At 41.0% G+C, this 26,630-nt stretch overlaps 1 protein-coding gene and 1 non-coding gene across 3 annotated transcripts in view; one reads left to right on the forward strand and one right to left on the reverse strand.

Annotated features, from left to right (window-relative positions):
* Nucleotides 1–19,360, reverse strand: part of SORBS2 (sorbin and SH3 domain containing 2) — a 376,136-nt gene extending 356,776 nt beyond the window's left edge. For both annotated transcript variants that reach the window (XM_025384771.1, XM_025384769.1), the window contains exon 1: nt 18,840–19,360. The gene's annotated coding sequence lies outside the window, so the exon portion shown is untranslated. The remainder of the gene's footprint in view (nt 1–18,839) is intronic.
* On the forward strand, nt 8,710–8,813 carry LOC112625649. Its single transcript, XR_003119729.1, has one exon. It is a non-coding gene; the product is annotated as a small nucleolar RNA U13 (small nucleolar RNA).
* Nucleotides 19,361–26,630: the final 7,270 nt, after the last annotated feature.

Consider the following 26,630-nt stretch of genomic DNA (forward strand, 5'->3'; position numbering starts at 1 on the left):
CTATTTCAACATGACATTGATTGATTTTAATTATGACATGGTTTCCTGTCAGCCTGGTGCTTGAACCCAATTTTAAGGAAAACTCATTTGTCTTGTGCTTGTGCCAGAGTGAGTGAGAGATTTACGAGAATTGGATGAGCGTGTTTCCTAAAGCTTCGAGAAACACACGTGACCTTTTGAAAAGTATATCAAGTTCTGCACTGTACCAGTAGTCTCACCGTGGGTGAGGTGATTTCTTGAAACTTCTGTTTATTTACTCTTATAGTGAGATAGGTTCAGTTTTTTTTTTTAACAGAGCTACTCTAAGGGTTAAATGAAACAGCTGCTTGGCCATGTATCTGAATCCAAGTTTTTTGCTCTTTGTAGACACCACCATACCTCAGTCTTAAGGTTGATGGGCACTAAAGTGCTCAACTTCAGAAGCGGAGAACTCCGTATTTCCCGAGCACAGGAACAAGTGCACTAAATCCTTCGTCAAACAGTACCTCTAGGTCTGTCCTCCTACCCCAAAGTGACGAAAGATGCATTTAGCAGGACTCTACATCTTTGGTTAAGTCCTCCTACAGGCTCCTGATTCGAGAGCTCACCAAGGGATGCCTCATTAAAACCACTTTATTTCAGCTGGAAGTGGAGGGGAGGGGGAATGAGGAATGAGGGAGCGATGAACACAGTATGATGTGGAGAGGGATGCTTCCTCAGCGGGCACCGGCGTCCAGCCCCACGGGTGCTGTGCTGTGGAGTCAGCTCCAGCATCTACTCCTTTCTGTGCCAGGTAAGTGGAGAATTGCACATCTCTTCAGAGTCGGAATATCTTCCTCTCTCTGCCCCTTCAAACTCAGTGTCATCTTTGTAAAAAGCACGCTCACACCATTACTCCTGTTCAGAGACTGTCAGCGGCTGCCCACCTCCTAGGTTTTAGAGAAATCACTCTTTTTTTTTTTTTTTTTTTTTGAGATAGGGTCTCGCTCCGTCACCCAGGCTGGAGTGCAATGGCACGATCTTGGCTCACTGCAACCCCCACCTCCCGGTTCAAGTGATTCTCCTGTGAGTAGCTGGGACTACAGGCACCCGCCACCATGTCCAGCTAATTTTTGTATTTTTAGTAGAGACGAGGTTTCACCAGGTTGGCCAGGCTGATCTTGAACTCCTGACCTCAGGTGATCCACCCGCTTCGGCCTCTCAAAGTGCTGGGATTACAGGTGTGAGCCATCGCGCCCGACAAAGAAATCATTCTTAACATTTTGTAGTTCAGATATTCTTCTGATGATCCTCTCTCTCAGAAAAATGTAGACACACACACACACCCCCTTTTATTCTAGTTCCATGCTCTAAAACTTGTCCACAAACTCCAGATTGAACAACTTGCTCAAAAAGATCAGAATTCAAACTTCTTGTCCTGCATGTCAAAGCTCTCTATAATCTCACCATTCATCACCAATGACCTGACCATTTCTGAAATCTCAGTGGAAAGCATCCACTCTGATAATTATCTCTGATCATTCCAGGCAACTTCTCCTGCTGTCTACGCTCTGGTTATGTTCCACCTCCCTGAGAACCCCAGTGCACCAACCCTATGAGTTTCCCACCAGTCAGCACCGCTCCCCACAGGCTTCTTTCCTCCCCAGCAGCCTGGAGGCTAGAACTACCAGTGCAAATGTCCCTTTGTATTCTGCCTTCATCCCCTGCTCCTCTGTTCTCCCACTGTACACGTGCCTGGCAATACACCCGTCTGGACATTCAACCCCCTAACTACATTATGTCCGCTTCAAAGCACGAAAGCAACAAAGAAAAGCATGCAAATGTGGTCATGAGTCTCACTTTAAATATATCACTACATAGTTCCATCAACATTTAAAACTGCCTGCTGATTCTGACAGATTTCCCAATAAATATTCTTGTTCACTCTCCTAAAAGAATACCCAATGCCTTTTTAACTTTTGTTCAGCCCTTTGACCTCTGCGTTCTGGCCATATGTTGATGGTCTTGCTTTATACTTTAAGAAAATAGAAGTATTCTGACACAAATTACTTTATTTTCCACCCCAAATGCACCATTTTACCTAAATTTCTCTCCTCTCTCATTTTATTGAGCTGTCCATCCTTCTCTCATCAGACAAACTGACCCATTGTCAACAGCGTATTTTACCTCTTCCATTCCTCAACAAATTCTTCCAAGCAATCATTCCTAATATCCCACTGGATCATCAGTTTCCTTCTCTTCATTGGAATAGTTCCATCGGCATTCACATATGCTGTAATACTTCCATCTTAACCAGAAAACTGTGTGTTCTTTGGTCCACATTCCTCTCTGACTGCTGCTCTATTCCTCCCTTTCCCTTCCCAGGCACAGCTCTCCAAAGAGGTATCTGCACTTCCTGTCTCAACCTTCTTAATGCCCATCCACTGTTCCAGAATGAACTGCAGCGAGCCCTTCATCCCCATGCCCCCAGTGAAACCGTTCTCATCACAGCCACCAACACTGTCCACCTTGCCAAATCCCGACATCTGTCAGAGTTCTCTTCGTACTTGACCTCTTGGTAGCATTTGACCCAGATGAGCCACACCCTCTTGAAGCATTTCTTTTCTTTTCTTCTCTTCTAAGACACCACACACCCTCTGGGCTGATCGACATCACCGGCCACTTCTGTTTTCTCCACCTCTTCAGAGAATGTAGGCACGCTTCAGAACTGGTCCATGGCCTTCCCACCTCACCCTCCTCTCTCCTTTGGTGATCTCAGAAGGTTCCATGGTTTAAGTGCTGTCTAAACACTGATAGCTCCCAAACATTATCTATCTCCAGGACCAACCTTTCACTTGATCTCCAAACTAGTCAACAGCCCACTTACCACTTGCAGGAGGCAAACGGCACACGGCCTAGACAGAATTATTGACTCATTAAACTCCTTCCTCATAAACGTGCTCTTCCCTTTCTACCTTTATTCTCCATGCATGAAGAACCATTCTACACGTTCTTCAACCATCACACATTGCAATCCTATTGCAGCTCACCACCTCCCCAACCATGGCCTCTGACTGTTCCTATGCAAGCCCCCTCATCTCTCACTGGACTTGCATTCCCTTCCTCACCAGCTTTCCTGCTGTATCATTCTCTGGCTTAATACCCTCTAATAGCTTCTCAGCATATAAAGAATAAAATCCAAACTGACTGCCAGGGTCTTCACTGCCCTTCAGACACTGACCCTGCCTACTTCTTTCACATAATCTTACTCTTCACCCAAGCTGGCCACACCAACGTGTTCCAGCCTAGGGACTTTTATCTTTGCTGTTGCCTCTACACCAACTTCCAGCCTAGGGACTTTTATCTTTGCTGTCGCCTCTACAGAACCGTCTCCCCCAGGTTTTCTCATGGCTGCAAAAGGTGTGCAAAACATCATTCGGGAGTCTGTTCCTGTTTTTCTTTGAGGAGTCCTATACTGCCCTATCTAAAAATATTGTACTCTTTATTCTCTAACCCAGTTTTCAATCAGGAGAGACTTTTGCCTCCCTGGGGGGATTTAGCAATGGCTAGAGACATTTTTGGTGGTCGTTACTGGGAGTTGCTACTGGCATCTAGTGAGTAGAGGCTAGGGATGCTACAATGCACTGGACGGCTGCCCACAAAAAAGAATTTCAGGCCCCCACAAATGTCAGTAGAATTAAGGTTGAAAAACCATGCCATGCATCTACTTCATTATTATCACAACACATATCTGCATAATAGTAATAATAATAATTAACATGTATTTCAGACTTACCAGGTGTCGGACACTGTTCTAAAGTTTTACATTTATTTCCTCTTTAATCCTCATGTGCCAGCCATATAAAATGGGTCCCATTATTACACAGATGAGACACTAAGGCAGGAAAAAGTGAACTATCTTGCTGCAGATCAAGTTGGAGAGCTGGAATTTGAATGTAGATGGTCTGGCTCTAAAGCCTTTACCTTTAACCATTGCATTAGAGGGCCACGAGGTCACATTTTTTTCCTATGATTTATTACCTGTCTTTTCCCACTAACATACTATCTCCATGAGAACATGGAAATAATATACTTGTTTATCTCTGGATCCTCTCGGTCTAGACATATAGGAGGCCCTCAAAAATCTTGAACGAATGAAGAGTTCTGCGTACCTTTCCAAGCATTGCTTCTTGTAATCTTCTCACACGAAGCTCACTTCCCTGAAAATGACCTGCTTTCTATCCTGGAGACAGTCCAGTTTCTTACTTTCCCCCTGATTTAGCCCACGCTCTCTCAGGTCTGGTTTTTCCTCCTTATTCCTGTCCTCAACACGAATATGATTGCACCCATTTCTCTAGCCCCACCTCCAGTCTTACGTAACACATTTCAGACCCATGGATCCACAGAGTCATTTTGGTGGAAAGAACGTTAGAGATAATAACTTTCAAATTACTTATTTTATGTAAGAAAAATAAGACTTGGATGGCTGGGCCCGGTGGCTCACACCTGTAATCCCAGCAGTTTGGGTGGCCAAGGCAGGCAGATTATCTGAGGTGAGGAACTCGAGACCAGCCTGGCCAACACGGTGAAACCCCATCTATACTAAAAATACAAAAATTAGCCAGGTGTGGTTGTGCACAACTGTAATCCCAGCAACTTGGGAGTCTGAGGCAGGAGAATCGCTTGAACCCAGGAGGCAGAAGTTGCAGTAAGCCAAGATCACACCACCGCACTCCAGCCCGGGGAGCAGAGCAAGACTCCATCTCAAAAAAAACAAAAACAACAAAAACAAAAACAAAAACAAAAAAAAACTAAGACTTGGAGAAACTAAGCAAGATACTGACGAAAATTCCAGTTTTTCTTCCTTCTGTTTGGAATTTTCATGTAGCTCTGAAATGCTGCTGGGAGGAAAGAATTTATAGAAGCTCGTAGGGCAACGGGCTCCCCATAGCCCACTTAGGAAAGCACTTTTTGTGTCCTCAAATCGAACAGGACCTTCATTTATCTGACTACATTTCCCTAGGTTCATATTTTATTTTCTTTTTTTTTTTTTTTTTTTTTTGAGATGGAGTCCCGCTTTGTCACCCAGGCTGGAGTGCAGTGGTGCAATCTTGGCTCACTGCAACCTCTGCCTCCCGGGTTTAAGTGATTCTCCTGCCTCAGCCTCCTGAGTAGCTGGGATTACAGGTGCGCACCACCATGCCCAGCTAATTTTTGTATTTTTAGTAGAGACGGGGTTTAACCATGTTGGTCAGGTTGGTCTCAATCTCCCGACCTCGTGATCCACCCACCTCGGCCTCCCAAAGTGCTGGGATTACAGGTGTGAGCTGCCGCGCCTGGCCCTATATTTTCTTTACTCTTGTCCCTCAGTACAATGTGTCCCCACACTCTTAGAACAATTTCCACCTTTGCCCCTTATTTTATCCCCACCCCAAAATCAGAACTATGGTTCTTGCCTTTAAGGAATTTGCAAGGTAGATAGGGAAAGAGATCATGTATGTCTTATCTTAGATCTTCCATTACTTTGCAGAGCGGTTCATAATCTGATAGAATTACTGGAAAAACAAGTGATAGCTTTCTCTCCAACTTGTTCTACTTGTTTCTGAGAGTAGCAGAAAAAATGTGGTTTACACCCAGATGATGAACTGACAGTTGTGTATTTAATAATTAGGACACAAGAAAATAAATTCCACAGATAATCTGTTTGACATCATCTATTTTTTCTTTAATGTAGATGGTTTAATGCAACAATAACTTTTAGAAGGCTTATGACATTTTTCCTGATGAAACAGATTTGGATTAATGGTACTTCTAGGAGAAATAATTTCCTCATAGATCACCTTCACACACATTCAGAAAAGAGATATTCAGGAAAGATCCCTTGGGTTGCTTAAGGCCATTTCAACCTACAATCCTAGTAATTATTGACGAATAGGATATTCCACATAGTAACAAATTACCAGCCCTCAGATTACCTAATGATTGCAAAAGGGAAAACCTTTCTTTTTGGAAAGATCTGGCAGTCACCACCTTAACCAAACAATCAACTGCAGCATCACTGAATTCTGACGTCATGAAATTGTGTGCCTCCAGGTGTGATGCCAGAGAAACATCATCTAGGACATATTCTTGCCAAAAACATACAAATGGTACCTGCTCAAGCTGTAAGAAGTAATTTCTAGTTAATAGGAACCAAAGGGACCATCATTTCAATAAAGCAATCACACAAATCCTCATTGTGGGACATTTTACAAGACAATTGGCCTGTTCGCTTCACAAAGTCAATGTCATAGGGAAAAATAGCAGAGGGAATATATTAGATCAATAGAGATAAAATTCCTGAGCCTCCAGTATAACCTGGTTGAAGAACAAAAGAATAAAATAATTTAAAAGGAACAATTGAAAAAGACTAAAAGTGAAATGGATGTTAGATTGCATTAGAAAACTATTAATTTTCTTAGTTGTATTATAAAATTGAGGCCATGTAACATAATGCCCTTATCTTGGGGTCTCCTGTTTCTAGGAGTGAAGTGCATCACAATGCCTGCAATTTATTTTCAAATGCTTCTTCAAAACACATGCCCGTGAGGACCTAGCAGTATGGCAACGTGTTAATAATTAAATCCAGCTAGTGGGTATTTGATGTACTATTCCTTCAACCATTGTGTTTGTGTAAATGTTGAATGTAAAAATGTTGAAATGAAGCTAATGGTAGTGCTTCAGAAAATTACTCAGCAAAGCTATGTCCTACTTACATTTGTCATTCTGCACTCCTTATTGGGAGCTATTACATTTGTCATTCTGCACTCCTTATTGGGAACTATTTTATGAAACCTCCTGTAATAAAACTGATCGTACATGCTCCACACAGAGCCAAATGCTTACATAGCCAACTACTTTTTCTTAAATCTTCTGCAAATTCTAAATGACTGGCAAGAAATGTTTTTGGGCCCCCAAATAGAGATGAGAAGCACCCAATGAAAGCCACTGTGTGGCCACTAGCCTGGGCCTAGTTTCCAAATTGACTTGCATTGACATCAATGCGACGTCAGCCACATCACTTAAATACTTACATAGATTGAGTCTCGATGTCATTTCATTTCCAGAGATTTCCTAACAAATGAGACCAGATATGAATTTATACAATATAGTCAATCTAGAGACTATAAAGACACAACACATCGAAAATCTGGATCTGAAATGCATAGTGCAGAAATCACACAGCCCTTTTGATGCACTGACACTTTTCAAACTATAGAGAAGCTGAAATGTGGCACCAAGTCATTATAAATATTTAACAGGAAAATGCTGGCATAACTAAAAGAGTTCAGAAACAAAGATATATCCGTGAAGCTTCGTTGCAGATACTCATGAGACAAGCGCATCAAGTGACTTTACATCCTGGAAAATGAAGACGAGTATGAAGAACATGATACTGTGAAAGTCATTTGTGGACACTCCATATTATGGCGTGTCTCACAATCATAAAACAATGGGCTTTTCCTTCAATCCCATGGCACAGGTAAGTGCAAGATTAGTATCACCACCAACAGCCGAAACATTTGGTGTCAAACCCCTGTTACAAAACCACCCTGTCACTGAATTTCTCCAATGCAACAGCCAACAATTTATAGGAGAAAGAACACTAATATCAAGGCTTTCAAGGGTGCTCCAAACATAAAATCGTGAGTGCTCTAGGAACTTTTGGAGCTTATGAATCACACTGTGCAATGTGTTCATATATGCCAATGCCCACCACGTTTTAGTCAAAAGTTGGTGCTGATTTGGAGACGGGCCCGAACATTAAGTAGAACATAAACCATCAGCAGTTACTAAGCTAAATGCATTGTGATAGCTTGGAGGTTTAGTCCACCTGTTGGATTCTGTCAACTTGTTGATACAGTAACCATTGTAATGACAAGGTGACCATTTTGAGTTTATGAACCCCATCAGCTCTCTCCTGAAAGAATAATATTGAATAAATGAGGGAACAAAGCCAAAAATTTAGACAGAATTATCAACATATAAAAGGTATAACATATGACTTAGCAAACTTTTTAGCTATGTTTTCAAATTTTTGAGGTTAGGTCAAGGGGAAGCATATTTAATGGGCAACATTTCACAACAAGAATGAAAATGATGATGATTCAGATTCCAAGTTATGTCCTGATCATTGGGCAATTTTGGTAAACCTTTAGGAAGAAAATTGGATTTCCTCTACAGATCCTCTTCTAGTGTTCCACTGGTTATATTCCTATAGGAAATATATGTTCTTTGCCATTTTCATTTTAGGAATTCTTGTTTTTGTCATTATTCACTCAACAAACATTTCTTGAGAATCAGGCAAACATAAATGAAAAATGGTTGATGTGTTAGAAACACAAGCAGGTGCTGAATGAGCGGAGAGGACAGATATCTGATCCATGCTGGCTGAGCGCGTGAGCAGGCGCATGCTGTGAGATGTGCCACGTGCCTGGAAATGGAGGCCTTCGGGCCAGAGTAAGAAGTGGCTGATGGGATGGAGGGGTAGGGAATGATGCTCCAGGAAGAAGCAGCAGCAGTCAGAAAGGCAAGGGTGATGGAGAAACACCACGTGTTTGGCAGCTACACGGCAATGGGGCAGAGGCTGTTGGGAGCTCGCAGGTTGAGAGATGGTCAAGACTTTGTAATCCATGAGCGAAGCTGGACCTTCTTCTGAGAACAAAGAGCTATCTTTAAAAAGTTTAAGAAAGTTACTCACATGAGGAAGTGATCCTTTTAGGGTTGATGAGTGTGATGATTGGGTTTCTATGCACATATCTGACATGTGCCTCCCTCAGACCTTGTTACCACATCTGTACAGCACCCATAGGATGTGGGAAAGAAAAAAAGGGAAAAACAAGAAAAGGAAAAAGAGAACATGAGTAAATGTGTGTTTTTGAAAGTCAACTCTGTCAAGTATGTAGAAGTTGGAGGACCCAGGCCTAGAAATCTGTCACAAGATTATTGTCATAATTGGAACCAAAAAAAATGTGAGTGTGAGTGAAGGCAATGGTGAGAATAGAAGAAACAGGAATGGGTTGGAAAAAGCAACAAGCCTACAAATATGTTTTGTAAGGTTAGCATCTGAAAGAATCTGAAAATGGATGAAGCTTATAACTAGAGATGAGAGTTAGACATAGATATGAATTCCAGAAAAATCAATGTATGACACTTCTTGCACATTTTTGTCTCCAAATATATTTTCTTTGTAGTGTTCTAATCAAAACATCAGCAAAGGAAATACAAAGCCAATTAAACAAACAAACAAACAACAAACATCCTTCCATCTCCTCATCCACCCTACTTCTCCTCTAAATGATGAACTCATTCTTTTCAAAATATAGCAATGAAATAAATTCAACACTTAATGTACATCTGAACCTAATTTTGTAAATAGAATATATTTTACAGCACACATCTTTCAATTAAAGTGCCAAATAAGACAATAAAACCTTCAGTTGGCTTTTTATTTCATTGAACAGATAAACATGCTTAATTCAATTAAATAAAATGCAAAATTATGACCTGTCTGATTGCTCTCTGATTCCAGAAATCGTCTTTCATCCATGACTATGTGTGCCAGGGTCATACAATCAAACCTCTCCCTGGGGTGTACCCCCACAGATGGGTACCTGACCCATGACTTGGTGCTGTCACCTCCTCCCATCAATTTCTACTCCATTCCCCAACAATTACGTATCCAGGGTAAAATGGCGTCAAGGGAAAAAGGAGGATTTTTGTCTCCACAGTTCATGGCCCTGGCATTTATAGCTTTTCCCCTTTCAGTTTTCTTGAATTCCTTCCCCATCCTCTCCCTACCCCTCATCCAGAAAAAATGCAACCCATGCATTTGGTTAGTCTTCAGTGTCCACAGCAATCTCCCTGTCACAGTAATGGGACTCTTAGGGGATCTGCACTATAGTCAGGGAAATCTCACAATCCTCAATGAGTTTAGCAGGGAACGGAAGCCTGTTTCTTCTCGTATTTTAATTTCCTGGGCTTTTCATTTCTTGATTTTCCTCTAGTGTCAAACTTTGGAGGTGATGTGAGGTCTTTTCTTCCTAGGTTAATTCACTTTTTTTTCTAAGCCCAAACCATCTCCCACAGTATCCTTAGAGGGACAGAACTGCAGAGTCATAAAAGGCAAAAGTGAGGCAAACCTGGGTTCCAACTCAACCTTCCAATTGCTACCTCTGTGGTCTTATACTAGTCTGGCTACAGTTCTGTCATCTCAGCTACAAAATGGGGATTACAAAATCTCTTTTCTCTTCGTTTTTTTTTTTTTTTTTTTTCCTTTTTGAGACGGAGTTTCGCTCTTGTTGCCCAGGCTGGAGTGCAATGGCATGGTCTCAGCTCACTGCAACCTCCGCCTCCGGGGCTCAAGCGATTCTCCTGTCTCAGCCTTCAAGTAGCTGGAATTACAGGTGCATGTCACCACACCCAGGTAATTTTTGTATTTTTAGCAGAGTCGAGGTTTCACCATGTTGGCCAGGCTGGTCTCGAACTCCTGACCTCAGGTGATCTGCCTGCCTCAGCCTCCCAAAGTGCTGGGATTACAGGTGTGAGCCACTATGCTCCACCCTCTTGAGATTTTTTAAAGGAAGTTCAGATGAGTCAATTCATGTAATGTGCTTAGCAGGGAACCTGGCACTAAGGAAGTGCTAATCAAATATATTATGAATGCCTCAAGAGGCTGGTTCTTTTTTTAATCTATGTTTTTTGTTGTTGTTGTTGTTCTCAATCTAGGCTACTCTGGCTCATTTCTGTAGGAAGTGAAGCCCATTCTTAGTGCAGTCCTAGACTGTTCCTTCAGAAATCCTCTGATGCAGCTTCTCTCTGTTCTTAGTTTCCTATCAGGCCATCTAGCTTACCTGAACCTCTCTAATCTGCAGCAGACTATCCTGATTTAAGCTTGGTTTGCCTTGCTTTTATTTATTTGTTTACATAGCATCTTTTTAGGCATTTCTGGGCTTTGTTATAATTTCCTTCCTAAAATATCGGCCATCTCAGGGAACAGTTTCACCTCCCCTAATACACATTAGCCCTCCCAATTTTCTTCTATCCATCTATCTTTCTGTTCATTCATCCATTCAAGCTATGATAATCACTAGTTTCCACACTCCAATAGTTCATAAATGTAATGGAGAAGACAATATATTGTGATTAGGAGAATAATGAATTTCAATTTTTTTTTTTTTTTTTTTGAGATAGAGTCTTGCTCCATTGCCCAGACTGGAGTACAGTAGCATAGTCTTAGCTCACTGCAACCTCTGCCTCCTGGGTTCAAGCAATTCTCCTGCCTCAGCCTCCCAAGTAGCTGGGATTACAGGTGCCTGCCACCACTCCTGGCTAATTTTTGTATTTTTAGTAGAGACAGGGTTTCACCATGTTGGCCAGACTGGTCTCGAACTCCTGACTTCAGGTGATCTACCCACCTCGGCCTCTCAAAATGCTGAGATTACAGGCGTGAGTCACCGCACCAGGCTATGAATTTCAATATTAAATTATTATTTTTTCTTTGTTACTTCATTTTAATTAAAGACATTACGTGTCTTTTTCTTGTAAAGTGAAAGGTAATCAATACTGAATTAGATAAAATGTTTAAAACACCTAAAAGAGCTCCTGGCACATAGAAAGGATTATCAAATGCTTGAAGAGTTATTATAAAGAATTATCACCGAGAAGAAACAGTGTCCTTTATCTATGTGTTCAATGATGCACAAGACATTTCCAGGAAATGGGAGGGGTTGAGGAGAGATGCCGTATTCCATATCGAGGAAACAGCACATATAATGGCAAACATTGAGGAATGCAGACTAAACCACATGTAATGTTTGAGAATTCCAAGTATGGCCAAAGAATACAATTGCAGGATGAAGCAGTGGGCTGGGAGGAGCAGGAGGCTGCTAAGGTAGGCAGGTGTCAGAGAATGAAAGTCTCTTTGATGGCACATCCAGTATTGAATCTGGACTGGACCTGAGCAGAAAGAACTGTTTCCAACTTTGTCAGTGTCTACTCTGAAACAGATAGCCTCTTAGATACCTGACATTCATTATTTAAACCTCAAGTAAAATGCAACATAGATAGATATCAGTCCCACTTTATTCACATAAAAATCAAGTCATCAACTACTAAAATGGAGCAGTCAGGATTTTAACTAAAGTCCACGTGATTGCAACCACACTGTGGAAGAGATGAGACTAAGGGGATGGGGGGCAGAGTGAGGAGTGGCACTCTGACATGTTTTAAGGGAAGGAATAATGTTAAAAAATTGAATTTTAACAATCATAACTGTGCAGTAGTGTGGATAATACATGAAAGAAGAAAGAGTCTTACAAGCAGAAAAGCCCATTAAAACCTAGAGCAGTTGTCTGGTGAGAGATGTAGGAGTCTAAACAAACACAGTATGAAATTCAAAGAAAATGCTGCATCTGAGACCTATTTGGGAAGTATTACTGACAACAGCATCCTCGCAGTGCTCACTGACATTTCATCACGCGAAACTCAAGGAATCAAGGGTCCACCAGCTCACCATAATAACTGGAGGCCAAGAAGAAGAGGGGAAGAAAAGAACAAAGAGTTTTTGCTACAACTGGTAACTGGTCCTATCAAGAATATATTGAGGCTGGACGCAGTGGCTCACACCTGTAATCCCAGCACTTCGGGAGGCCAAGGCAGGCAGATCATGAGGTCCAGAGTTTGAACCAGCATGGCCACCATGGTGAAACCCGTCTCTACTAAAAATACAAAAATTATCTAGGTGTGGTGGCGGGCACCTGTAATCCCAGTTGCTTGGGAGACTGAGGCAGGAGAATCGTTTGAACCCGGGAGGCGGAGGTTGCAGGGAGCCAAGATCGTGCCACTGCATTCCACCCTGGGCAACGAGCAAGACTCTGTCTCAAAAAAAAAAAAAAAAAGAATATTTTGAGAATGAATTTTTAAAGTAACATTGGGCTACAGCTCAACACTCGAGCAATTTTTGATAGTGAATTAGGAAGTAATCCTAGACCTGATGAATACAATGGAATTAGAGGCCGACGAAGTATAAAATCTCGGGGAGGCTACAGTCTGGGGAGAAAGTCATGGTCATGGTTTGGCCACAGTTGATGGAAGAGGAGACCAGAGTGGGTTAGAGAACCTCTATATTCTGTGCAGGTTGAGGGTTTGGAGGCAATTTTCGCACGTTCCCTCACAGAGATTCTTTATTCAAACATTTACCCAGAATTCACGTGTACTCAAGAGTGATGGATGCCCCGTCCAGGATTCCAGCAACGATTTTTTTAAATGCATATTTGGAGCCTTAATACAAGACCGTGCTGGGAACAATATTTTAATTTTTAACACACATTTGGACCTGTTGAGAGTCTCTGTTTTAACAATGTTGCCCTTGTTTCCTCTAAGAACAGGCTGAATGTTCCTTAGAGAGACACTTTGGAAATCGCGCTATGGCCTTCACGGTGGATATCTGTTATTTTGGGGTTGGGGGAAGGAACTTGAATGTCTCTGTGAACAGAATAGGAATGGAATAGGGTTCCCAGATAGTTCCAGGGGAAGCTGAATGTTCACTGAATGAACCCCTATCAGTACTTCCCCTGTGCCACTGCTAGGAAAAATACTGGCAGAGTTTAAAGCAAGGAAGGAAGGATGGAATGTAAGACGGATTGATTCACAGGTCAGAAACCCAGATGCTACCTACAAATGATCCCTCAATGACATCATACTCAACAAAACAAGACAAATGTTTTTGGAATCCTTCCAGCGCAGCACAACTTCATTGTTTTTCATTACCTGCCTTAACAGGATTTAGAATCGCACAGTCCCAGCTGTTAACAGGTAAGTACCATCATGCTACCACTTCGGGCACATCAGGGAAAACATGCACTTGGCTTCCTTTCTCAGATCATACAAGCATTTTGAAAAGACGTGAGAGGAGTTTAAGAAATTGTGGAGGGTAACACAGGACCAGCCTCCCATGTCTGACAAATGGCCGTGTTCTCTGAAGACCAGCGTGGGATCCATCACCCTGCCTCATCATAGAGGTCCTTCCTCTGGCCCAGCTCACTGCCCTGGTACTGCCGCCCTGCCATCTCTGCCCTTCATCCCTCTTAGAAACCAACCCCCACTTCCCAGTAGGTGGCAGACACTTCTGGTGTCCTTTGCACCTGTTCTCAACAGCCCTCCCTGCCATTGCACGTTCTGGATTTGGCTCCTACACTAATGAATGAGAGTAACCTGTTATTTTATCAGTGTGGACTTGTCAGACTTGCTTGGGCATAAACACAATTCCCTGGTATCAGCAGTACCATAAGGTGCCAGGATCCACTGACCTAAGTTTGCTGAGAGATGCTGAACAAAGGTAAATTTTCCTAGTTTGCAGATTGTATTGTGAAGTCAAATTGAGACTATTAATTTGGCCACTTTTCCCTTTGTGTAACTTAGGCAGCTTGGTAGCTCAATGTGCATGCATCAGTGAGCTTCTTGGGAAATAAATCGTGTTAGTGAGTTAAACAAATACTTATGCAATATTTTCTATGTGACAGGCATTTTGCTAGCTAGGCAATCATAAATTAGAAGACCAACTCTATTCTTTATTTGGAAGAATTCCAATCTAGTAAAGGAAACAAACATCCCCAAAATTATAAAAAGATGACAGAATATCAAAAGTGGTAGAAGAAGATTAAAATAGCTTTTTTTTTTTTTTTTTTTTGATAGAGTCTCACTCTGTCGCCAGGCTGGAGTGCAATGGCAAGATCTCAGCTCACCGCAACCTCCACCTCCCAGGTTGAAGCCATCCTCCTGCCTCAGACTCCCAAGTAGCTGGGATTACAGGCACATGCCACCACTTCTGGCTAATTTTTGTTGTGTTTTTAGTAGAGACAGGGTTTCAATGTGTTGGCCAGGCTGGTCTCAAACTCTTGACCTCAAGTGATAAACCAGCCTCGGCCTCCCAAAGTGCTAGGATTATAGGTGTGAGCCACCAAGTCTAGCAAATAGCTTTTTATAGTGTCACTTCATCCCCAGGTGTTTGCATTTCAGTGGGATTAAAGGTGGTACTGAGGCCTGGGCTAGTGGGTAGAGGTCACCTGAGAACATTGGGGCCCTCCCATTGCCCAAGCCTGGGCAGTGCCCTAAGTATTTGGTCCTCAAGTAGCATGCAACCCTCTCTAGATTTAATCACTCCTGAGCCCTAAAGGTGGGAGTATATGGGATTCATTTCAAGTCTGAGAAAATCAAGGCATGCAGTGCAGTTCCCTTGAATAGGGAGAGTCTGGAGGGTTGCACAAATTTGAAAATTATTCCTGCTCAGGGGCTGTATCATTCTGTGTTGAGATCAAAGTCCGGCATGTATGCAGACAGCATGAATTTTGAAGCAAGCCATTCCTCACATTATCTCCTCACATTCTGCCTTCTCCTGGCAAAAAATAAAAAATGTTGTTCTGTCCCTTACATTTGATTTCTTTTTCCTCTCGTTTATTCCCCTTCAAACCAATAAACAAATTCTTCCTACAAACAGCATGAGTCACCACTCATAGCAAACATCCTCACAGGTGGCCAAGAAAAAGAAAATGTGTGTGTGTCACGTTCCCATTAAGGTTGCAGCCTGAGCTTCAAACTTCATTTTGGCCCACAGTCCACCTGTAGGTTCCTAGTCAGCCTGGTCTCCCTGTGGGCATTTATTAAGTTACATTGGTCTCTTCAAGTGTTTCCCAGGCCGGGCGCAGTGGCTCACGCCTGTAATCCCAGCATTCTTGGAGGCCGAGGTGGGTGGATCACCTGAGGTCAGGAGTTCAAGACCAGCCTGGCCAACATAGTGAAACCCTGTCTGTACTAAAACACAAAAATCAGCCAGGTGCAGTGGCACACACCTGAATCCCAGCTACTAGGGAGGCTGATGCAGGAGAATCCTTTCAACCCGGGTGGTGGAGGTTGTAGCGAGCCGAGATCACGCCATTGCACTCCAGCCTGGGTGACAGAAAAATACAAATATATATATATTTATGTTTCCCAGACTCCAATCAGCCCTTCCTCTCTCACTGGCATCATTTTGGTCCAGTATTCCCATCCTTCCTTTTGAAAAATCTCTCTTCTACTGAGCATTCCCCACCAGCCTCCGTGCTCACATCCCACCAGGACACCAAGGTGGGATCACGTGTTAAAGTGTACTTCCCCAGGCTGTCTGCATTTGTATAGGCTTCAAAGCATTAAATCCAAGGCAATACTCTGAAAAGGTAGAAGTCTCAACGTCAGCTGAGAGATGAAAGAGACTGGAGAGAGTGAGGACAGAGACAAAGACACTAATAAGGGCCTTTCTGTTGCTGCCTCTGTAGCCAGGCCCTCTTCTCAGGAGTAATCATGTCAACTCCATCATCCCCAGTGAGGTGGGAATCGATTTTATCACACCTTTATAATTACACCCTTCTTGTATTTATGTGAACTGCTTATAATTATGTGGATTTCTTACAACTCACATAAGCCGCCCAAGTAGGGCCCATCTACCCGGTGTGGGCAGGGAGTAGGCGCAGAGCTGGGCTTTCTGCCAGGTCTGTGCGTGTCCAAGGCCAGCCTTGGTCCATTATCTCATGCCTGGAGGACATCCTCGAGGCAGACGGCCTTTCTTTGGCTTTAATCCATTCCCTAAGTTAACTCATCTCTTGCTGTCCTCAAATGTGTTATTGATGCTAACTTTATTTTTAAAGATTATAATCTGCCTGTTCTTTTTATTCTTGCTTTACTAGAAATAGATTTTATATATCTCAGGTATAAGGACACTTCTTATAGTCCAAGATATTCTCCGTCTGTATTCTCTTCTGCAGAATAATACCCACTCTACCTTCCCATTGCCATTCATCGAGGTTGCTAACAGACTCCCTGTGACCATCTGATTCATGGGTTAATTCACCTTCTCAAAAGCAATGCCTTTTAAACATAGAAATAAGTAAGACAATAATCTCACATACATTTTTAAAAATCTTATTTTTATCTTACAGTTGATTTTTAAATCTTAAAAGTTTGAATTTTAACTTTGTATTATTTTGATAGTGAGTTATATTACATGTAAATAAATGGCTTTTTAACTATTAGATGTACCTTTTCATCTTACTTGCTTATAATATTTTACAAATAAAATTATGTACATTGCAAATATTTTGAGAAACAAAATCACAAATTGTATCATATGCCAGCATAATCGGTGATGTCACAGAGGCAAAGTGTGTTTTCACTCACCAGACCATAATTAGTAAACAAATGAATGATGAACGAATAAATGAAGCATCTCTTATTGTTTCACACTCATCATTTTCAAATGTTGGCTATTAAAGAGAGATAACGCTAGGCCGGGCGCAGTGGCTCACACCTGTAATCCCAGCACTTTGGGAGGCCAAGGCAGGCAGATCACAAGGTCAGGAGTTCGAGACAAAACTGGCCAACATGGTGAAACCCCATCTCTACTAAAAAATACAAAAATTAGCAGGATGTGGAGGTGGGCGCCTGTAATCCCAGCTACTCAGGAGTCTGAGGCAGGAGAATCGCTTGAACCAGATAAGTGGCAGTGAGCAGAGACCTTGCCATTGCACTCCAGCCTGACCAACAAGAGCAAAACTCCATCTCAAAAAAAAAAACAAAAAAACCCAATACCACCAGCCTAGCAATTTAGAAACTATAATCAATGCCGTAAAAGGTCCCTTCTTTTAAAAAAAAAGTAACTACACAAAGCATCTGTGTGACTTATAAGAGCTTCCACAAATATACCATAAAAGATTAGCCCTGATAATTTGCAGTGACATTTAACATCTCTATGGGCCATGTTTCTTAGAGATCACTAGAAAATGAAGCAGAGCACTGTTTGCATTCACTTCTGCTCCCTGAGAAAACACTTGCTCTCCACTTCACTCAAGCCATCATTCATAACCCAGTGATGTGTGATGTCACTTGTCCCACAGAGGATAATGAACAACTTCCCGGGAAAATCTTTCCATATGACTAACAATTTAATGTCTTAGACAGAAACTGAATCTTGCCTACTGTATAGATAAACAACTGTGTTAGTTTAACTGTATGGCACATGATGAAAGTCTCTGGTATAGCTATTCCTACTAACAGATAACTGATGGGGCCAAGAGACAAAAGAAGGAACTCACTCTCAGAAATAAACGCTCCACAAAGCAATCTCATGCCTCACCTAATGCAATATGTTTCTCATGGGTCTTTTGTTACTCTAACATATTAAATTATCCTTCCAATTACCTTGGCAACTGAAACAAGAGCGCCTAACACGCTGATGACTTTTGGACGAGCACACCAGCTGTCAGTTATAAATGATAATTAAGGCATCTTAATTATTAAGCACAGTGAAAATATGCAGTGTTCATTTTTTGTAAAACTTGTGTCCTAAGTACAGAAGAATCCTCATACCAACCAAATGTTCTTTCTCTACCTTTGATCAGCAATTTGGCCCTTTTTCTCTCTGAGGCTGATAAATTGCAGCAACCTTTGAGATACTAGACCCTCCACCCCCACCCCAGGGCTTCCCCCAGGTCTCCCTAGTTATAAAGGTAGCAGAATGTGAAGGTTGAAAGCTCCATTTGTAACCAGCTTACCTTCCAAACAACAGCAAGAGTAACAAAGAACCCATCCTAATAAAAGGTCTGTCTGTGCACAGTCAGCTTAAGCAATGTAAAGTGTTGCTTTATTCTGCTTAGTAGCTTCTCCCCTAGAGGTTAACCGTTTTAAAGCTGGCACTTAGCCTGAGAACAGGAACAAAGCATTACTAGGAAGCAGTGATCTTCCTCCAGAATCAGCAATCTCTGCTTTCCGTAATTCTTAAGAAATATAGAAACTCAATGAAAAGGAAGTGATACCTTTGGATGGGCACATTCCAGCACAGGAAAATCGCTGTCTTGTCGGCTGCCGTGCAGAATGAGTTGCTTGGGCAGGTATTCCTCTATTCTCAGCTCCCGGGTCTGCCTGGTCGCTGCAGCCAGCCTAGGGAGCGTTCACAACATGTGTGTGGTGTTCATCCGCAATAAAAGGAGACTAACCAGCTCAGCTTGGCGCTGCTCGCCTGGAGGCATCAGATCTTTGGACCCTCCCCATCTGATTGGCTGCTTCCCAATCTAGCCCAGCTCCTCCGCCTTAACCTTCTGCTGCGTTCAATATATTTTCCCTCGGGATACAGTCAGAGAAGTGCTGATTAGGGAATCAGTGGCAGGTTAAATTGAGCTGGCTTTAAAAATCAGTGACATGATTTTCTATGAACATGTCTAATGTTTAATTTTCCAAAGTTCTACGTAATCCACCAGGAGAGACCTAATAAAAGGGATGTGATTTAACAGGAGCGGCTTCATGATTCTTCCCTGAAAATACCTAGAGTTGAATGCATGCATAACACACTACTGAAGTGATCAGGTGGCTTTTTGCAGCGCGGCGTGTCTGTAATAATCAACCTTAAATCAAAACAGATGGGGATGACAGAATCTATTAAGAGGCTTATTAAAAATGCCAGGAGATGTAGTTGAAGAAGGCTACTGAAGCCATCTCAAGAAAGTGTTATAAATCATTTACACAAAATGCTCTTATGACATTTATGGTTGATTTTAGATAGCTCTGATAATAAAAAACGTAAAGACCAATGACAGACAAAAAGGTAAAGCCTGCCTTAGCATCTCTAGAAGACAAGTAACAGAAAGAAAAATCAAATCTTTTACTCTATGAAAATAGTGAAACGAGAAAAGAACAAAAGTACACCTTCATCATCTCCTGTCCATGTACTGGATTCAATTTGGTCAAGGACCTAGAACAGGGTATTGAAAAGTCCCCACTGGGGTTTTGTTTTGTTCGTTCTGTTTTGTTGTTGTTGTTGTTGTTTGTTTGGAGACCGAGTTTTGCTCTGCTGCCCAGGCTGGAGTGCAGTGGTGTGACCTCCATGCACTACCTCCTCCGCTTCCCAGGTTCAAGCAATTATCCTGCCTCAGCCTCCCGAGCAGCTGGGACTACAGGCACCTGCCACCACACCCGGCTAATTTTTGCATTTTTAGTAGAGACGGGGTTTCACTATGTTGGCCAGGCTGGTCTTGAACTCCTGACCTCAGGTGATCCACGCGCCTCGACCTCCCAAAGTGCTGGGATTACAGGCATCAGCCACCACACCCAGTTTTGTTTTGTTTTCTCAAAATGAGAGGCATCAAATGGAAGAGGGTAAATTGATCACTTACATTTAACCCTTTCTCCCTCACAAAGCCCCACTCAAATGACAATAAAGTTTTTATTTTAAGAACCATAAACCCACAAGGACAAAGAAAATAGGAGAAAACAGCAACCCAATTTAGAAAAAGAAAGCAGATGGGTGAGTGGTAGCTGGACAGAGAGAGCTGGATCCCAAACGAGCAATGGGGAGAGTCAAGAAGCAGCAGCATTTCCAAGTCAGCGGCCCCAATATGCTCTGGAATTGGCAGAGATGAAAATGGGGCTAACAACGGCAGGTGTCCTGACTGCCCATCATTCTCCCTACAGAACACAGAAGGCTTATTCTCTGAAGAAACTAACAGAGGGCCTCTGGACTGGCATGGCTGGGAATAAAGGCACCAAACTAAAAATATTGCTGTTAATGAGAAATAGATATAAAAACCCTGGGCCTTCACCACTCAACTCCTGGGAGCCAGGTAGCAAGGTGAATAGGCTCCAGAAAAAAGATGTGACGAGCGCTCTTCAGGGATCCCACCATCCCAAAATATAAGACTTAAAGGCATCCCTATAGGGTACTCTCTAAGACATGGCTGGGCTAGATCTCCCAGAAGTTCAGGTCACATTCATCAGCTCTACACATGTATTTTGGTGCCCCTCTCTTACATGTAAGCAGATCAGACAAATCTCTAACATTAAAGCAGAGAACAAAACAAACAAAAAAGAAACAGGCAAAAACAGACAGACAAGCAAACATGGAGAAAAAGTAAACTGACGGAAACAATGGGTGTGCAGGGAGAAGAACAGTTTAAACACTACCGTTAATGGCCTTGTCAAAATAAGAGATGTGCAGGCAGTTCTCACTCTGCATGGTTCCAGTATTTACAGATGTCACCTACACAGTGTAGTTGGTAGCACCAGCCTTCCAGCAATACAGTTCAAATTTCAGTTACCATGGCGTGTTAACCATGAGTGATTATGCAGTATGCAAACTCTTTTAGCTCTTCCACCCACAGTCACTAAATAATAATAGATGCACATCATGATCAGTGGTCAATCACAGCACTTCTTCAAAGCCTGTCAGTGACTGGCTAAGGTATGCCTGTCAGCTCATGTACGTTGTTGTTGTTGAGTTGTTGCACCCAGTGTGTTGTTGACTTGCCTCCTTGTCTCCCAGTGGTGCACCCATGCAACATTTCACAAGAATGGATCATGAAAAGAGGGAATTCACCAGCACAGATGAAAGTGCAGCAAAGAAATAAACAATTTTATGGGAAATGAAATTGGAGATGATTAGAAGATTTTAAAATGGGAATAGCAAAGTTTAAGATTTGAAGCGACCTAGCTTTGAATAAACCATACTGCAGAAGCCTAATCAATACTTTTTTAAAAGGCAAAGCTTCTTTAACATCTTTTTAAATTGCACGAAGGAAGGAAAGCACTCTGGTTGGATTGAAGACTGCAATTTTTGAAAAGTCACTCGGCTAATATTCAGGTCAAAGTGTTGATGTTCCTTCCCATCTGAAAAGAAAATGGTAATTACAGAAGAAAGGAAGAAGACACTTTTTTTTTTTTTTTTTTTTGAGACAAGAGTCTCGCTCTGTCACCCAGGCTGGAGTGCAGTGGCCCCATCTCGGCTCACTGCAAGCTCCACCTCCCGGGTTCACGCCATTCTCCTGCCTCAGTCTCCCGAGTAGCTGGGGCCACAGGCGCCCGCCACCACGCCTGGCTAATTTTTTGTATTTTTAGTAGAGACGGGGTTTCACCATGTTAGTCAGGATGGTCTTGATCTCCTGGCCTCGTGATCCACCCGCCTCTGTCTCCCAAAGTGCTGGGATTACAGGCGTGAGACACCGCGCCCAGCCGAAGAAGACACTTTTTACTGCCAGAAAAATCTGGTTTCAAAAGTTGGCAGAAACTGATTAATGTTAAGCCATCTTGTGAAGCTGCCAGAGCAAAAAGGTGTCCTGCTCTGAAACGTGCACCTAGATTCCAAGGACTGGTTAAACACAGGGGCATGATCGTTGTCAAATATTCTATGCGAATAAAAGTGTTTGTGATGAAAAAGACGAAAATGTCCCAGAGGAAGTGATCCTGACAAAATAATTTACACTAACGAATTCTTGGGGCTGGGCACAGTGGTTCACGCCTGTAATCCCAGCACTTTGGGAGGCCAAGGCAGGTGGATCTCTTGAGGTCAGGAGTTTGAGACCAGCCTTGCCAACATCATGAAACCCTGTCTCTACTAAAAATATGAAAGACCTGGCGTGGTGGCGCACACCTGTAATCCCAGCTACTAGGGAGGCTGAGGCAGGAGAATCACTTGAACTCAGGAGGTGGAGGTTGCAGTGAGCCAATATGGCGCCACTGCACTCCAGCCTGGGCGACAGAGTGAGACTGTATCTCAAAAAAAAAAAAAAAAAAAAAAAAACCTCTTGGAGACATTTCATGACATTGACAGCTGAAAGCACAAAGGAGAAATGATGGTGGGAAGCTACTCCAAACTTAGAAGGGAGGATGACAATTCCCCAACATGTGGGAAAGATGCTCCTTTAGTATTTTAATTCACATCATGAGAAGGGGACAAGCTCTGTTCCAAGAAAGAAATAACTAATTTTCCATGTTTTCAATGCTTTAATTACAGCATACTCAGTAAATATTAGTTTTGTTATTTTTATTTCCCTATGCATTTATAACTGATAGTAAGAGCGTTTTTAATGTTATAGGAAAATTATTAAAGCCCACAGAACAACTGTCATTTTTCTCATTGATTATCGAGATGCTTCTCATGGTTTTGGCTTGCGTGGTCAGTTTTACAATCCTGTGCTATCACACAAAGTGAAGACTGACTATGCTTTTCTTTGAAATAACCAAAAGCAACTGTATGAAAGAAATCTATGGAACATAAAAAGCTCTTGGAAAATTCAGTAGAAGAATTGGAAGACAGAGTTGAGGAAATATCCTTGAAAGTTGAGTAAAAGGGCAAAATATGGAAAACTGCAAGAAAAACGATAAGAAAATTGGAGGTATAGTCTAGGAATTCAGCATCTGGATAACAGGAGTTCTAGCAAGATACAATTAAGAAAACAAAAGGAAGAAAACCATAAAAAATAATTTTTAAAAAGTTCTCGTGAGTTTCCAGAATAGACGTATGACATTAAGACACACAATTGACTCGTGGTTGTGGAATTTCAGAAAATTAAAATGAAAGAACTCTCTTGGCTTGGTGAGATAGCTCATTCTGATAATTCCAGCATTTTGGGAGGCTAAGGTGGGAGAATCACTTGAGGCCAGGAGTTTGAGACCAGCCTGGGCAGCATAGCAAGATCCTCATCACTACAAAAAAATTAAAATCAAAAAATTGGTCAGGTATGGTGAGGCAGGCTTGTAGTTCCTGCTACTTGGGAGGCTGAAGTTGGAGGATCACTTGAGCCTAGGAGTTTGAGGCTGCCATTGGCCTTAAATGAATCAAGACCCTGCCTCTTAAAAAAAAAAAAAAAAAAAAAAAAAAAAAGTTCTTTAAACTTTTAGAAAGATAACTATGAATTTCATATAAAGGATCAAGAATTTGGATGGTATTTTTCTCAATAACAATACTAGAAGCTGAAAGACAATGGAAAAATGTCTTTGAAGTTCTGAGTGAAAATGATTTCCAATTTGGAATTCCATACCTAGCCAAAATATCTCTAAGACTTTAGATAAGACATATTTTTCCTGGATTTGAAAGGTCCTTAAAATTTCCATCTCAAGAACCTTTTCTCAGGAGTCTCTTGCAAAATGTGTCACACCAAAACAAGCAAATAAAACAAAAAAGACAAGGCTTGGGATTCAGAAACTGGTATCCTACAAAATGAAAAGTTTAAGGATCTGCTCACCCTGCAGAATGGTCTTGGAGACATTTCAAAATAAAGACAACGAGCAGATCTAGGGAGCTGTCAGTCCAGATTGCATCAGGTCAAAAGGAGGAAGAGTTTCAGGAAGACATAATTGATAGCATATATAATATATTTGAGATTTTTGAGAAAAGGCTTATACAATTGGGAGAGGGCTCTAGGCTATACTAATTATAAGTATATAAACAACTGAGTAACAAAAAAGACACTTTTGTTGAGTAGGAAGACAAAGTAATCGTAGTAAACTTCATGATTCAGGCTTCAGTAGTTTTGACTTAGCCAGAGTTATAAAAGCACTGAATATTGATATAAGCAAAAGTATAATATTTGTATCTAGCTGACTGCAAGTGTATGTGCATGGTGGGTATAGGCCGTACGACTGAAAGAGAAATAAATCCTCACCTTCCAAAGGGAGAAGTCAATATTTAATGCCTAAAACTGAAATATCAAGAAGTGGAAATAAAACACTTAGAGGTGAGGCAGTAAACACTAGAAGAGCTAACTTTAATATGATTGCCTCCAGCAAACAGGAAATGGCATAAATCCCTGTTTTCATAATTGCTGAATACAACTTTTCATGTACATCCATTAACTGTAATGAGAATAAAAATTATAACAAAATATCAAAATAAGGTAGACTTGTAAGTCTTTATGTGCTAATGATAAGTGGAGAAAATGCAAGATGTAAAGCAGTGTGAAAAAAGGAGCCCATTTACGTTAAAAAAAGAGATATTTATACCTTTTAGAAAGATGTACAAGAAAATAATCTACTGATGATGGTTGCCTCTGGGGGGCAAAATTGGAGGGTTTAAGATGTGGAGATGAAACTTATTTTTTCCTATATAATTTTCTATACTGTTAAAATCTTATAAACATTTTTCAATAAAATTTACAAATTTTAAATGATAAAATTTCTAATCCAAGAGAAAAAAGTCTACTTTTCTCATTTAAGTGCTTGTCTTCTACAATAAATAATCTTACTAATTTGGTCTTCATACTAAATTTGTTTTCTAGTTAAAAAACTTGAGACTTTGGAAGCAATGAAAATTAGAGAAGTATGTCATTCTAAAGAAGCATGTATAATGTTACATGTATAATGTCACAAACATAATGTATTTCAATAACATATTTAAATTGTCTATTAGAATTTCTTGCGTGGTCATGGCTAAGAATTTCCTTTGTAAAACATTCCTTGAAAAGTCTCCTTAGCACTTAATATGGGAGGAACTTTTTGGGGACAGGAGGTAATTTTGCTGTTTGTGGAGGCAGAGGAAGAGATCAGGAATTCAGAGAAAGCTGGTAGTAAGATGGCAAAGGGCCTCTCACCAAATCATCAGTAAAGACACAAAACGTATGGAATATTTGCTGGGAACAGAATTTTTAGAGAGGGGTGAAGAGGTTAGCCTTCTTGTCAACGTTACGGAAAGAACAGAAGCAGATCATATTGGAATGGAATCTTGGAGGCAGACAAAGGAAGCTCCAGGAACTTAGAAAAATTATGTGGAATGCTTTGGATGGTCACAGGTGGAACTATAGTTACAACCAAGGGCTGCCCAGTTTACTTCTAAATTGTACATAGAAACTATAGACATCCCAAAACTTTAATTCTAATGCTTGTTCCACCATTTACCAAATGAATAACTCTGGAGTAAGTAACATAAATATTTAGAATCTCAACCTTCTCAACTCTACCTGCCACACTACCAACGCTATTTTAATCAAATATTTGTAAACCTTTAAACATTTTAGTGCGAAGCAAATCTATGATATAGCAGTGCTCTTTACAAAATGCTTTATAATTTTCTCATTTCTCAAACTGTAGTTCTTTCACCTATTTCTTTTTTATATCTTAGGTAAGTGTAATAGTTTATTCTGTATTTTTGGTAGGATACTTTGCAAATTATAGAAGGCAATAAAAATTCCTAGTGTCTGAGCATTTTATTATTTAGGTCCAGCTTAATTTACAAGATCATCTCTGGCTTCAATGTAAAAATTTGAATTTCCTCTGGAATCCTGAGTATAGTTAAGTTCACTGGCATTCTCCTTCTGACTCACCAATTTCAGTCACTTTCTTGTTAGAGGCACTTCAGAGAAAATAACAGATCTTAAAATCAATACTAGAACATCCAAGAAACATTATTTGAAATTCTGAAGTGATAAGAAAAAAATAAAATGACATTCAAGAGCAATATACAAGTATGGTCAGCATATTTTTCTCCAAAATAACTATAATTATTTTAAAATAAATTTAAAACTCAACCATAAATATAAAAGAACCAGTGAAGTAAAACATCCTTAACACTTTACCACCAAAATCATTTTATAGAATTTAAAAACAAATTAAATTTTACTTCTTAGTGACTTTTCAATAACCAAAGTCAAAGTTAATAAAAAATGTTAAAACACACGTTTGGTGCCTGTTGAGGAATTTTGAGAAGATAACAATAGTTGATTCAACTGTACAGATCCACAGGATTTGGCAGTCACAGAAAAAATTTTGTAAATTCAACTTGTTGGTTAAGAAATAAAATAAGCATTCTTTAGCATGTAGAGTATCTTGAACTTCAGAATACAATC

The sequence above is a fragment of the Theropithecus gelada genome, chromosome 5 (genome assembly GCF_003255815.1).
Source record: "Theropithecus gelada isolate Dixy chromosome 5, Tgel_1.0, whole genome shotgun sequence".
In the NCBI taxonomy this organism is placed as follows: domain Eukaryota; kingdom Metazoa; phylum Chordata; class Mammalia; order Primates; family Cercopithecidae; genus Theropithecus; species Theropithecus gelada.